This window comes from Triturus cristatus, chromosome 7 (assembly GCF_964204655.1).
Source record: "Triturus cristatus chromosome 7, aTriCri1.1, whole genome shotgun sequence".
In the NCBI taxonomy this organism is placed as follows: Eukaryota; Metazoa; Chordata; class Amphibia; order Caudata; family Salamandridae; genus Triturus; species Triturus cristatus.
In genome coordinates this window covers 516,251,359-516,265,137 of record NC_140590.1, presented here as the reverse complement: position 1 = coordinate 516,265,137, position 13,779 = coordinate 516,251,359, and the positions used below count along the sequence as shown (strand labels likewise).

Here is a 13,779-nt window from a genome sequence, read left to right as displayed (position 1 = left end):
GAGTACCGGTACTCCTAGAGTCAAGCTGAGGTCGGGCTCTGGGTTATGGGTACATGCAGCGCAGGTGCTGCTGAATATCTTCAGGGGGAGCGTGTCTGTGAGGCGCTCTGACGGTCAACAGTGAGTGCATTCCATTGCTCTGTTGCTTCTGCTGCCTTGCACTCTTTACTGACAGTGTGACAGGAATATGGAGATGTGGCCTGTCGGACAGAGCTACCCACATTGGAACTTTTGCATTGTCAGTTAGAGTGTAAGGCTGCAGGGCTGGAATACACTGTCAGAGCGAACAACGCCCTGGGCCACGTTGAGCTCATGTGTACAGTGCGCAATTAGTACTTTTTTGCAGTTATATATAGCGCACACTTGGCAGGAGAAGTGCATGTTCTACATGAAAGCATACTTAATTTTATTTTTATGGCACAGAGAGCTGAAATCCCAGCTTCCGCTCAACATCCTGTTATTCTGGGTAATCTCCCTGTGACATAAAAACAAAAAAAGCATGTTTTTATGTAAAAGTTCTGCTTCTCAAGTGAACAGCTTTAATGCCCTCTGGCCAAGTTAGCACAATATAAAAATGCAAAAACACCAATTACGAAGTGGACATATGAAGAAACTTGGCCGAAGGACACTAGAGCGCAGTTGCATTGAATATAAAATGGCGCTATTGTTAAATACCTGCCTCGAAGTCACGCCCCTAGACACGCCCCTACCAGACCCTAAAGACACATCCCAATCAATTTGGTGAGTACCGGCACTTTTTAGTATTAAGGAACATGATGCAATCACCTTCACAGAACGATGGGCACATGCTGAAAAGAGCCTGTTGAAAGATACACAGGAGCATGGTTCCACCTGGCAGAAATCAAGTTAATAAAATGTGCTCTAGAGTTTAACTGGCTAACTAGGTATATAGACAATGACAGAGCTGCAGATGTCCTTTTCAGGTCTGTGGTTGGCCAAGACCTTTTGACTGTACTAAAAGTATATATCTATCTAATATACTCCACCCATTGGTCTGTTGTTGAGTTTTTCACATATTTCATCCACCCATTGCAGCATAGACCATGGGTCCACTTATACCATTGGCTAGCCTGACTGTGAATGATGGAATTCTGCTCTTGCCTATTGTACACAAATACACAAAAAGTACTCAACTTCAGTGGCAGGGACTACTGAGATATTATGTATTTTTCAATTAAAAAATGGCTTTTAGCCAAAGTTTTTTTACAATAGAGATTGTCTGGCTGTTCCCATAACACTGCCACCGGACTGGTAGTACCACCTCATCTTTCATTTACCTTCAAATGTATTTTACTTTAACACAAACCATTCAAAGATGTGCGCCGTTGGGAGCACATGAACACACATGCGTATGTATAGGCACCCATCTTTGAAAGGTTTTACAGAAGTAAAAAAAATAATCAAAGATGGCTACCCATGTGTATGAATTCATGCGTATGCACTTGCACAAATGGGCATCTCTAAATGGATTATTGTACACTTAATTGCTAAAACCATTTAACAAGCATTGGCATAGCCAATAGGTCTCACTTTTGGGACCCTCTAAGTATTTAGTTATGCAGCACAATATCCTTGGTGCAACCACATCAACTGTTGCATGGCTAAACACTTATAAGGTCCCAAAGGTGAGACCTATTGGCAATGCCAATGCTTGGTGTGGTTGTGTGTGTGGTTGTGTGTGTATGGTTGTGTGTGTGTGTGTGGTTGGGTGTGTGGTTGTCGGTGCGGTTGTGGGTGTGGGTGCGGTTGTGTGTGTGTGTGGATGTGTGTGTGGTTGTGTTTGTGGTTGTGTGTGTGGGTGTGGTTATAGGTGTGGGTGTGGGCATGGGTGCGGTTGTGGGTGCGGGTGCGGTTGTGGGTGTGGGTGGATGTGTGGTTGGGTGTGGCTGTGTGTGTGTGGTTGTGTGTGTGGTTGTGTGTGTGTGTGGTTGTGTGTGTGGTTGTGTGGGTGGTTGTGTGTGTGTGTGGTTGTGTGTGTGTGTGGTTGTGTGTGTGTGGTTGTGTGTGGTTGTGTGTGTGGTTGTGGTTGTGCATGTGGTTGTGTGTGTGGTTGTGTGTGGTTGTGTGTGTGTGTGTGGTTGTGTGTGTGTGGTTGTGTGTGTGTGGTTGTGTGTGTGGTTGTGTGTGGTTGTATGTGTGGTTGTGTGTGGTTGTGGCTGCGTGTGTGGTTGTGGGTGTGTGGTTGTGTGTGATTGTGGTTGTGTGTGTGTGGTTGTGTGTGATTGTGGTTGAGTGTGTGTGGTTGTGTGTGTGCAGTTGTGTGTGTGTGGTTGTGGGTGTTTGTTGTGTGGGTGTGGTTGTGTGTGTGGTTGTGTGTGTGGTTGTGTGTGTGGTTGAGTGTGTGTTTGTGTGTGTGTGGTTGTGTGTGTGGTTGTGTGTTGTGTGTGTGGTTTTGTGTTGTGTTTGTGGTTATGTGTGTGTGGTTTTGTGTGTGTGGTTGTGGTTGTGTGTGTTGTGTGTGTGGTTGTGTGTGTGGTTGTGTATGGTGTGTGTGTGTTGTGTGTGAGGCTGTGGTTGTGTGTGTGGTTCTGGGTGTGGTTGTGTGTGTGTGGTTGTAGTTGTGTGTGTGGTTGTGTGGTGTGTGTAGTTGTGGTTGTGTGTGTGTGTGGTTGTGTGTGGTTGTGGTTGTGTGTGTGTGTGGTTGTGTGTGTGGTTGTGTGTGTGGCTGTGGGTGTGGTTTTGTGTGTGTGTGGTTGTGTGTGTGGTTGTGTGTGTGGTTGTGTGTGTGATTGTGTGTGGTTGTGTGGTTGTGTATGTGTGTGGTTGTGTGTGTGGTTGTGCGTGTGGTTGTGTGTGTGGTTGTGGTTGTGTGTGTGGTTGTGTGTGTGGTTGTGGTTGTGTGTGTATGTGGTTGTGTGTAGGGGTTGTGTGTGTGGTTGTGTGTGTGGTTGTGTGTGTGCTTGTGTGTGTGGGGGTGGTTGTGTGTGTGTGCTTGTGTGTGTGTGTGGTTGTGTGTGTGTGGTTGTATGTGTTGCTGTGTGTGTGTGGTTGTGTGTGTGGTTGTGGTTGTGTGTGTGGTTGTGTGTGTGTGGTTGTGGTTGTGTGTGTGGTTGTGTGTGTGTGTGGTTGTGTGTTTGTGGTTGTAGTTGGGTGTGGTTGTGGCTGTGTGTGTGGTTGTGGGTGTGGCTGTGGGTATGGTTGTGTGTGTGGTTGTGTGTGTGGTTGTGTGTGTGGTTTTGGGTGTGGGTGTGTGTGTGAGGTTGTGTGTGGTTGTAGGTGTGGTTGTGTGTGGTTGTGTGTGTGATTGTGTGTGTGTGGTTGTGTGTGTGGTTGTGTGTTGTGTGTGTGGTTGTGTGTGTGTGGTGTGTGTGTGGTTGTGTGTGTGTGGTTGTGTATGTGTGGTTGTGTGTGGTTGTATGTGTGGTTGTGGGTGTGGTTATGGTTGTGTGTGTGTGGTTGTGTGTGTGTGGTTGTGTGTGTGGTTGTGTGTTGTGTGTGTGGTTAGGTGTGTGTGGTTGTGGTTGTGTGTGTGGTTGTGTGTGTGGTTGTGTGTGTGTGTGTGTGGTTGCATGTGTGGTTGTGTGTGTGGTTGTGTGTGTGGTTGTGGCTGTGTGTGTGTGTGGTTGTGTGTGTGGTTGTGTGTGTGTGTGGTTGTGGGTGTTTGTTGTGTGGGTGTGGTTGTGTGTGTGGTTGTGTGTGGTTGTGTGTGTGGTTGAGTGTGGTTGTGTGTGGTTGTGTGTGTGCTTGTTTATGTGTGTGATTGTGTGTGTGGTTGTGTGTTGTGTGTGTGGTTGTGTGTTGTGTTTGTGGTGTGTGTGTGGTTGTGTGTTTGTGGTTGTTGTGTGTGTGGTTGTGTGTGTGGTTGTGTGTGGTTGGGTGTGGTTGTGTGTGTGTGGTTGTGTGTGTGTGTGGTTGTGTGTGTGGTTGTGGTTGAGTGTGTGGTTGTGTGTGTGGTTGTGTGTGTTGTGTGTGTGCTGTGTTTGAGGTTGTCATTGTGTGTGTGGTTGTGTGTGTGGTTGTGTGTGTGTGGTTGTGGGTGTGGCTGTGGGTGTGGTTGTGTGTGTGGTTGTGTGTGTGGTTGTGTGTGTGGTTGTGTGTGTGGTTTTGTGTGTGTGTGTGGCTGTGTGTGTGGTTGTGTGTGTGGTTGGGCGTGGTTGTGTGTGGTTGTGTGTGTGGTTGTGTGCGGTTGTGTAGTTGGGTGTGGTTGTGTGTGTGGTTGTGCATGTGGTTGTGTGAGTGGTTGTGGTTGTGTGTAGTTGTGTGTGTGGTTTGTGGAAATGTGGATTTTCCTGATCAGTTATGTCCCCTATCTTGGACCCCAACGGTTCTATATGCATGTTACAAGTACATGTATGTTCCCTCCAGTTCCAGTTTCTAAGACGCAAACATATGTGTGTCTACCGTCGACATGTTCTCTGTCAGATCCGCCATCAATGGGCTGGATATTCGATTCCTAAGTATGAAAGGCCACCGACTTTATATGGCTAAGTTACTCCATTTTTACAGTTCAGGCAAGTAGGCCCGATTCTGTCCTCAAAGCCTTTCCCTGCTCTCTGTCTCTGACAGCTTCAGCTTGAGCTCGCATCTGTATCCATGAACTTTGTCCTACTCCCTGTGCAGCTAACGGTGCCTGCCTCGGCCAGTTTTCGCCTGCCTGCCAAGAAGCTGTATTTCACCTTCGAATTATCTATTTTGCTCTCCAGCCGATGCATTCCTGTCTAGTGATTTAGGTAAACATTTCCTTTAGCTCACAAGCAAAGGACTCAGCCTTTCCGTCCTCCTGCAAGTGATTCATAGCCCTGTTGCCATGGAAAGTTTTCTGCCTCTCGCATCTCATATAGACACTTAGGCGTTTGTACACGCACACACAGTTAGTATAGAATAGATTCTGTCCGAGAGTCCTTCCTTGTGGATAACATAGTTCTTTAAACATAGGATGTTAGATATGATTTGGGATTAGGTTGACTTGACCCCCCAGACTTCTCGTCTCCACATGTAGAGCTAAATGTCAAGTCCCTTCACCCCCTAGTTGCACGTCAATCACACGTCATACTGCTGCGCGCGCATCTATGCCAAGTATTATCTTATAGATCCACCTATGTCTGATAATCCTAACCAATCATGTTTCTTTTATTCCTTATTACGCCTAGTTTCGATTACGCACCTGTTATGTCACTTTTCTTATCAAATGTTACGCCTTCTACATTCGTTTCATTGTAATGTACTTATTATAAAAATGCATGTCTGTCAATAAAGTATTGTACTTCACTTCCTGAACCCTCGTGGTGACGGAACCTGAAGGCCGCGACTCGAGTCGGCCATTTTGAGTGGAATAAAGCCCATTTAGAAAACCTCTTATACCACGGATTCTGCCTCTTGTTATTTTGAGCTATTTTACTTTATTTTAAGATTCCGTATGAAATTCAGTCCGGTAAAGAAGATTTTATTTACCACAGAATGGCGCCCGAATAGGGACACTTTCTCATCTCACGCGCCGGCGGTGCGTTGCAGGCCCGGTCTCCTGCCACAGCTGGACGGACCATAAACGCGTACCAGCAGGATTTCCTGTAAGCTCCCTCCGGTCAAGCGGGGGCGACTGAGGCTGCGATCAACCCAGACGAGGCGGTGAGAAGTGCGAAGTATCCCGACCAGAGCCTAGCTGAGAGAGCAAGATCCGAGGTATACAGAGGCCCACCAGGTTTCTCGAAATCCCGATGTCCAGAGGGTCCGCTGTCCGCAGTCATCGAGTCCTGTCCATTCTCTGAGGCCTTCCGTTTCAAGGAGCTACTCGGTGAGTACCATCGCCGGGGAGGCGTGTTGACGCGCACATAGGTTGTGCCGGTCAAGACGGATTTGGGTACACAAATCCGGTCTGCACTGTTTAGCAGTGTATATGTACTGTTTAGCAGTATATCAAGTATTCCGAAGTATGCAGTTATTGTCAAGAATTCAGCGTGGTGATTAGTTAGGCAGACTGTCATCATTGTCGGTCATTGTTAAAATATTTAATGTTCAATATTTAAAGTGTTTAAATGTCTTGCATATTGTGGTATGAATGATTGTTCATTGTTCACTGTTCATTATTGTGTTTTTCGTATTAAGTAAATTCAAGAGTAAGTATCAGATCAGTTGTCAATATGCCGCTTTTCTCGAAGTTAAGACAGATTACTACCAGAAAAGGGGTGCTTGAAGAAGCAGTTCCTATTCCTCCTAGGGACACTCCAGGGCATTTTATGTACCATAAGCATGGCTTAGATGCCATATTGTTTCTTGATCTATGGGTAGATTATACCAAGGGATTGCCGGAAAGTCAAAGGTGGCCCGTAGCGGGAACCTGGGATGCAGAGTGCATCATGAAAGTGGAGGAAGAGTTATGGAAAAGAAAGGTCAGACAGTCACAGAAAGACGCTGTTGAGTTATGGCGTAAAGAATCTCATAGACGAACAGAAAAAGCACGTAGACAAGAAGAGAGGAGTAAAGAAAGTTCAAATAAAGCTCAAGAAAATCTATTAATTGAGGAAGGTATCCGAGTGAAATCAGAACAAGTAAATAGACAAAGAAATGCTCTTATGAATGGTATGTATCCCCTTCTAGCCGAAGGACTACCTAAGGCTGCTCCAGAGATGCCAAAAGACTTGCCACCCCATTATTTCCAATTAAGGTACATCCAAAAGGGCATCCCAGAACCGCAGAAGATGTTTTTCTTTCCTCATATCTAGACGACGCAGCTCCCGAGTATGCTAACGCCGCACCACATAGACCGTCTGGTGTAGGGGTTCAACGTCAGGATCAGGTATCTGTCCCCGTGCAACAGCAAGTCCCGATACAAGCTTCGGCAAGCACATCTGTTTCCGCATCTGTCTCCGCAGTCGATTCTACAGGGGTGTCGACGCCCATAGTTGCTGTGTCACGTTCAACGAACCCATTCACACCCGACGCCCCAGATGGGGCCACGGGAGGTGCTAGCAGTACCTTTACACCACCTAGAATAAATAAACTTGTTTTTCAAGAGTCAGCGCATTCTCGTACACCTAAATTCGTAAGTGAACGTACGCTTAAAGAACTCCTTGTAAATTGTAGATATGACCCGGTGGTTGGTAAAGAGGATGAAATGGTCCTGGCATCATTACGTATCAGGCGAGCCGCAGAGTATTTAGCGAGGTTACCAGGGATGATTACGCATCTAGATAACATATATCATTTTGTTCAAACAGGACGAGATCCAGGATGTATTAACAGAGCTATGGAATTCCAGAAAGTAGAGATACAGGGGGAACTGTTACGTTTCCTCATAAACTGTGTGATCAGAAATCAAGACCGTCCGGGGGTAGACCCGAATGCAATGCTTATTCTTACAAGATGGAGTCAGAATATATCAGAAGGGAGACACGATAAGCAAAATTGTATAATAGCCATGTGCCGAAAAATCCGTAAAGAAATAGAGCGTATTCATGAAGAGAGATTGGGAACAGACGAGTTTGAGCAAGATGAAGTGTCCGAATCAGGGAATTCCGCAAGACAGTCAGAGACCATAGCCTATGTAGGCAGAGGAAGATCCTGTGAAAATACTAGATGTTTTTCTGATCCCATACACTCTGTATGTCCAAATAATAGCAGAACGTATGCGACGCCTGTAATAAATCTGAAGTCTCCTGAACATTTGTTTCAAGCCGCAGATAAAATACTACGAGAACGAAGGGGTTACCACCTCCTCGATTCCATGGATGAGCAAGAATTAGCCAGATCAGCTGTTCACTGGATTGACAGTCCTGAAAAATACGGTGATGAGACCGTAGCACACACGTTTTTTAATCTCAGTACAGATGAACAACGTTTAGCTGGAATCTATATGATTCAGCAACTCCTCATATTATATAAGAGCCAACATGCTGACCCTGGTCCTTTACCTGATATATTAACGGAACTACTCACAAACAGATGGGGAGGTTCTAGTAACAAGCTAATTAAAGAGATATTAGTGTCACGTAAGCAGTATGTCCTTTTTGTAAGTCCGGATTCTCTCTCGCTGCCCCGCAGAGAGAGAGCGCCGTACTATATGGATAGACAAAATCCCCTACGAGAAGTGCACCCAATAAAAGGCGAAGACAATGAGTTTCACCGTGTATTTGTTTACACACCCATATCAAAAATGGAATTATTAGAAATGAAGAAAGTAGTACCTAGTCATGATAAAGACCCAGCGGGTTTCCACCGAGAAATTAAAGACATGTTACTGATGGGAGAGTATACCTATCCTGATATTATGACGATATTAAAGGTGCTTTTGCCTGCTGGCATTTATGAAAAACTGAAAGAAAAAGAGTGGGAAGTGGGTGACCAAAAGATAGACTGGACAGCATTAGCAGAGGAAGAAAGGGGCCGAACTGCAGGTTCAGGGCTCGGGGATAAAGTTAAACTGTTACCAGGTTTACTAGTACAGGTACTGCCACGTTTATTAACTACAAAAAAGGAAGATTGGGGTGCAATCACAGCCTGCAAACAAAAGCAAGATGAAGACACAAGCGATTATTATGCTCGATTTGAAAAATGTTTTGGTATAAATAGTGGTATAAAAGCAAGTAGTGACTCATATCCACATCTATTTGTGACAAAATTAGTGGAAAATGCATTGCCCCCAGTGAAGAATAGAATATTGAAATTCGAGAGTACCTGGCAAAGTAACACTCCGTCGCAAATGCTACAAATGTTACAGTATCATCACAATAGAATTAGGGATGAACAAGAACACGAGCATAGACGCATGAAGGATACAAAAATGAAAATGCTAGTTTCTCAGACAGTACCAGCAGATGGTCACAAAAAGGGTGTGACACATTCTGGTGATTCTGCAGTTCCTGTAAAGGGAACCTGCAATTACTGTAAACAACTGGGCCATTATGTACACGATTGTCCAGTCCTGAAACGTAATATAGCTACAGGTATTGCAAAGGAGAGACCACGATTAGTTAGACAAGATCAGAATGAACAAGGAGCTATGCAGCATGGACAGTCCATGCCAGCCTCACAGCAACCCATACAGTTTGTGCCAGCTGCACCACCGTTGCCTGCTACTACCACACAAACCACAACACGACAAATGTATCAGACTGCACAGTATGAATACCCTGAGTATCAGCGTTACGCATGAACCAGCCTAGAGAGGGAAGTTGACTTACCGCTTATCGAGATCCCTGTAGATCAAGAAGGACCTTATGTACATAGTGAATTATTAGGTCAAGATAGAAAATTCTTACTCGATACAGGGGCAAGTCGAACAACCATAAAACGTAGTGAAGTTCCAGGGGCACCCCTCTCAGGCTCTCAAAATGTTTCCCTTGGTTTTTCGGGAAAACCTATTGTTAATGAAGTATCACAGCCTCTACCACTTACGATAGGACCTTTGACACGAACTACAGATTTATTGCTTACTAAATCATGCCCAGAAAATCTGTTAGGAATTAAAACTCTGAAAGCACTAGGAGCCATAATATGTTGTTCTCCGGAAGGAGTAAGGTTGTTTTTGCGTGATTTTAAAGGTCACTATGTGTCTAGAGACATGGATCCCCGACTACAGACTTTACCAGTACATCTATGGGCACAAGGCCCTACGGATGTTGGCTGCATGAACATTACACCCTATCGAGTCACACTGAAAGCAGGAGTGGTACTACCACGAATGCGACAATACAAGTTACCGCATGATGCTGTAGTGGCTTTGCTGAAAATCATTGATGAGCTGATTGCCCAGGGAGTAGTTGTAGAAACAGACTCCAATGTATGTAATTCACCGATAATTCCGATTCTTAAACGAACTGATCCTACTGCCCCACCAGTGTACCGATTGGTTATTGATTTGCGTGAACTAAACAAGTGTATTGTACCACAATTCCCTGTGGTCCCTGATATATCATCATTGTTGACAGCAATTGATTCCGAAGCAACATTCTTTACTGTAATCGATCTCAAGAATGCCTTTTTCAGCGTCCCAATAGATCCGGAAAGCCAATATTTGTTCGGATTCAGTTTAAATGGGCGCAGCTTTAAATTCTCACGCGCTCCCCAAGGATTCACAGAAAGCCCCAGCATCTACAGCCAAGCACTGAAACGAGAACTTGACAGTATCCACATGCCAGTCAATACTGCACTGCTCCAATATGTCGATGATCTGCTGATCACAGCGAGAAGCGAGCCAGAATGTGAAAAAGCTTCTCTGACAGTTTTACATTTTCTAGCCGACAAGGGGCACAAGGTGTCTCCTTCTAAGCTGCAATTCTGTGTCCAGCGAGTTATTTATCTTGGTCACTCGCTGTCCAAGGAGGGAAGGCAGCTTACACCAGATCGCATCCAGTTAATTGCTAACATGTCAATACCCCAGACACAAAAGGAGGTGCGGGCTTTCATAGGCCTCACTTCATATTGTAGGCAGTGGATCCCTCAGTACGCATTTCTAGCAAAACCACTCATTCAGTTAACCACACAGGAGGCAGCCACATCGACTGTTCTCCCTTGGACTCAGGAACATACACAAGCCTTTGAAAGCTTAAAGAAAGCTTTATGTCAAGCACCTGTTTTAGCAACACCATGTTATAGCAAACATTTTACACTCTTTGTTACAGAACGCGAAGGTACTGCCTTGTCAGTACTCACTCAGGATCAAGCAGGATCACGCAAGCCATGTGCTTATTTTTCCAGTACATTAGATCCCGTAGCTCAGGCTTTGCCTGCATGCCTGAAATCAGTGGCAGCGACAGCTTTAGCAATCAGACAAAGCGATGCCATAGTGTTAGGACATCCATTGACAGTACAAGTACCACATGCAGTAGAGGTTCTTGTGAACCGAACACAAACACAACACTTGACCATAGCAAGACTTACCGGTTATGAACTGACATTGTTTCAACCACACATAGAGATCCGACGGTGTAATACATTGAATCCTGCTACACTATTACCTGTAATTGGAACAGACCCACTAGCTCATGATTGTGTTGAAATCATTGAAATAAAGACGAAACCTAGACAAGACTTGACAGACGTTCCATTGTTAGATCCAGACCTGACGTTGTATGTAGACGGATCGTGCATGAGAACAAGTACAGGAGATTTAGTGGCCGCGTATGCAGTCACAACAGACACTAAAGTTATTGAGACAAATTGTATAGATACTTTGTCAGCCCAAGCAGCAGAACTTATTGCTCTAACACAAGCCTGTATTCAAGCCACAAATAAGAAAGTTAATGTATACACTGACTCACGTTATGCATTCGGAGTTGTACACGACTTCGGCGTGCTGTGGCGAGAGAGAGGTTATTTAACCTCCCATGGTGCCCACATTCAGCACGGACCCCTCATTCATGCTTTGTTAGACGCAATACATCTACCCACTGCTATATCGATTATGAAATGTAAAGCACACACGAAGGTTACTGATATCATTTCTCAAGGCAATGATTTAGCTGACAGAACAGCTAAACAGACTGCTCAGAATCGCACATTAGACATGACAAAGCCAATAGTTCAGACACCAACACAGTGTATGACAATTAAGGATCCCGCACTTGACGTAATTGACATACAGACACATGCCACAGCAGAAGAAATAAAGAAGTGGACTGAACTAGGAGGGATCCAGACAGATCAAGGATGGATGACGAAGGAGAAATCTGTATGGTTTCTCCCTGATTCCATGGTTCAAGCCATTATAGCTACAGTTCACAGTCCAGCACATTTAGGAGAGAAGGCTATGCTAGACAGCATTCAGCACATTTGGTTCAACAAACATTTACGAGCAGCAGCTAAACAAAAAGTTCGTACCTGTATGATATGTTGTCAGTTTAATCCAGGAAAGAGTGTTCCCGTAGAGCAGGGTGGATTTCAGCCTCCTGACCATCCTTTTGAAGTCCTCCAGATGGATTATATTCAGATGGAACGTTGTCGAGGATTCAAATATGTTCTCGTAGTTGTCTGCGCTCTCTCCCGTTGGACAGAGGCGTATCCCGTATCAGATTACACTGCCCCGACTACTGCCAAGCAGCTAGTTCGAGAATTCTTCCCACGGTACGGTTTACCACGTGTTGTATATTCAGATAACGGCCAGCCTTTCTCATCCGAATTAATGAAACATGTCTCACTTTTGTTGGGATATCAGTGGAAATTCCACTGTGTCCGACACCCCGAGGCAGCAGGTCTCGTGGAACGACATAATCAACTTTTAAAAATCAGATTGTCTAAAATATGTCAGGAAAAAGGTGTGGACTGGATAGTAGCTTTACCAGTTGCGCTATTTTACATGAGGATGGTAGCACACTCTCGAACAGGGCTATCCCCTTATGAGGTGATCTTTGGTAGACCACCGAATATGTGGGGGACGCCTATACCGCGTAAAATAACTGATGTTGACTGTAATATGCTGACAGATTACCTGGCCTCCTTGATGTCTGCACTACAATCTTGTCGTTCACAGGTAGTCGCAGCTTTTCCCGACAACACCGAGGTGAAACCCCATGATGTAATTCCCGGCGATTATGTTCTCGTCAGGAATTTCGATCGGAAAACCCAACTGGAGCCAAGGTGGAGGCTTCCTAAGTTGGTCCTGCTGACGACCAGAACAGCTGTGAAGATCGAAGGGAGAAAAGGCTGGGTGCATTCCAGCCATATCAAGAAATTTCATGGACTTCCTCCTGACACAAACAGTACTCCCCGTGTGTCTTCCCCCATTGACTCAAAGCTACCCTTGGCTGAGGCCAGTAGCACCGAACTCTATAAGCAGAAACTCAGGTCCAGATCCAAACTGTCGGACGATTTGATTGTTTAAGTCCTCTCCAAGGTGAAGCGGTTGAATCTGTCCCGACATGTATCCCTTAGGTCTGAATGATGTAGAGTCCAGAATCATAATGAAACGACATGCTTATTGTAAATTACTGCGTAGCCACTGTATTGTGACTTTATTAATTTTGTTTTCCTTGAGTTTTTTAATAGTTACTGCAAGTATATTGTTGCATGTGTATTATCCTGTTTCTAAACGTGCTTTCAATATAACTGATGAACATTCTTTTAGTGACCTACCCCCACATGAGTTGTCCTATAGACTTGCGCTGCGCAATAACACATTCATTAGTATGTTACATCATTCCCATCAGACTAGTAATGCCACCAATTGTTGGGTGTGTGGCCGACTCCCTCCCTATCAGAATAACAAAGGAGTTCTGCCTTTCTTTCCACATCCATTCACACACAATGGCTCCTGTGGAGCATGGTTTAGTTTATTAAATTCCATAGACCCAGACACAGCAGTTTATCAACAACATTGGATATGGGGAAATCTGAATCTAGTTTTATTCAAAGTCTGTCACCCCAATAAGGAGGGTCACCCCAGTAGAACAGGAACTGATTTAGAAAATGAAGTGTATAAATTAGGTAATTTTACGCCTAATCTTATGATTTTGAATGTCAAATCCGAAGTTGAACTAATTCTGCCCACTATGTCAGTATTTCCAGTTAAGGGTGAATTATGTGTAAGAAAAGTTGGTTCCATACATATGGGCCATAGCCAATGCGTTACTACAGTAGAATATCGTGATCAAGGTAAATCTTCATTTAGAGCTTCTCGCCATTCTTACTTTATATGTGGTCAGACTGCATATATGCATCTGCCTCTAGATTGGGATGGTACCTGTTACATAGCATTCCTTCTGCCACCTGTTTTCCTAGCTCCCCCTGATTATTATCGAAATGTTCATTTAGTACACAAAAGAGAGCGTAGAGATCTCCCAGTTGTCGATTATACTGAGACGGCATGGGACAAGTATGTAGATTTCA

The 13,779-nt window shown here is 44.7% G+C and overlaps 1 protein-coding gene across 1 annotated transcript in view; it reads right to left on the bottom strand.

Annotated features, from left to right (window-relative positions):
• SEPTIN9 (septin 9) overlaps nt 1-13,779 on the bottom strand; it is an 844,294-nt gene that overhangs the window by 629,259 nt on the left and 201,256 nt on the right. The gene's annotated exons all lie outside the window — the stretch shown is intronic.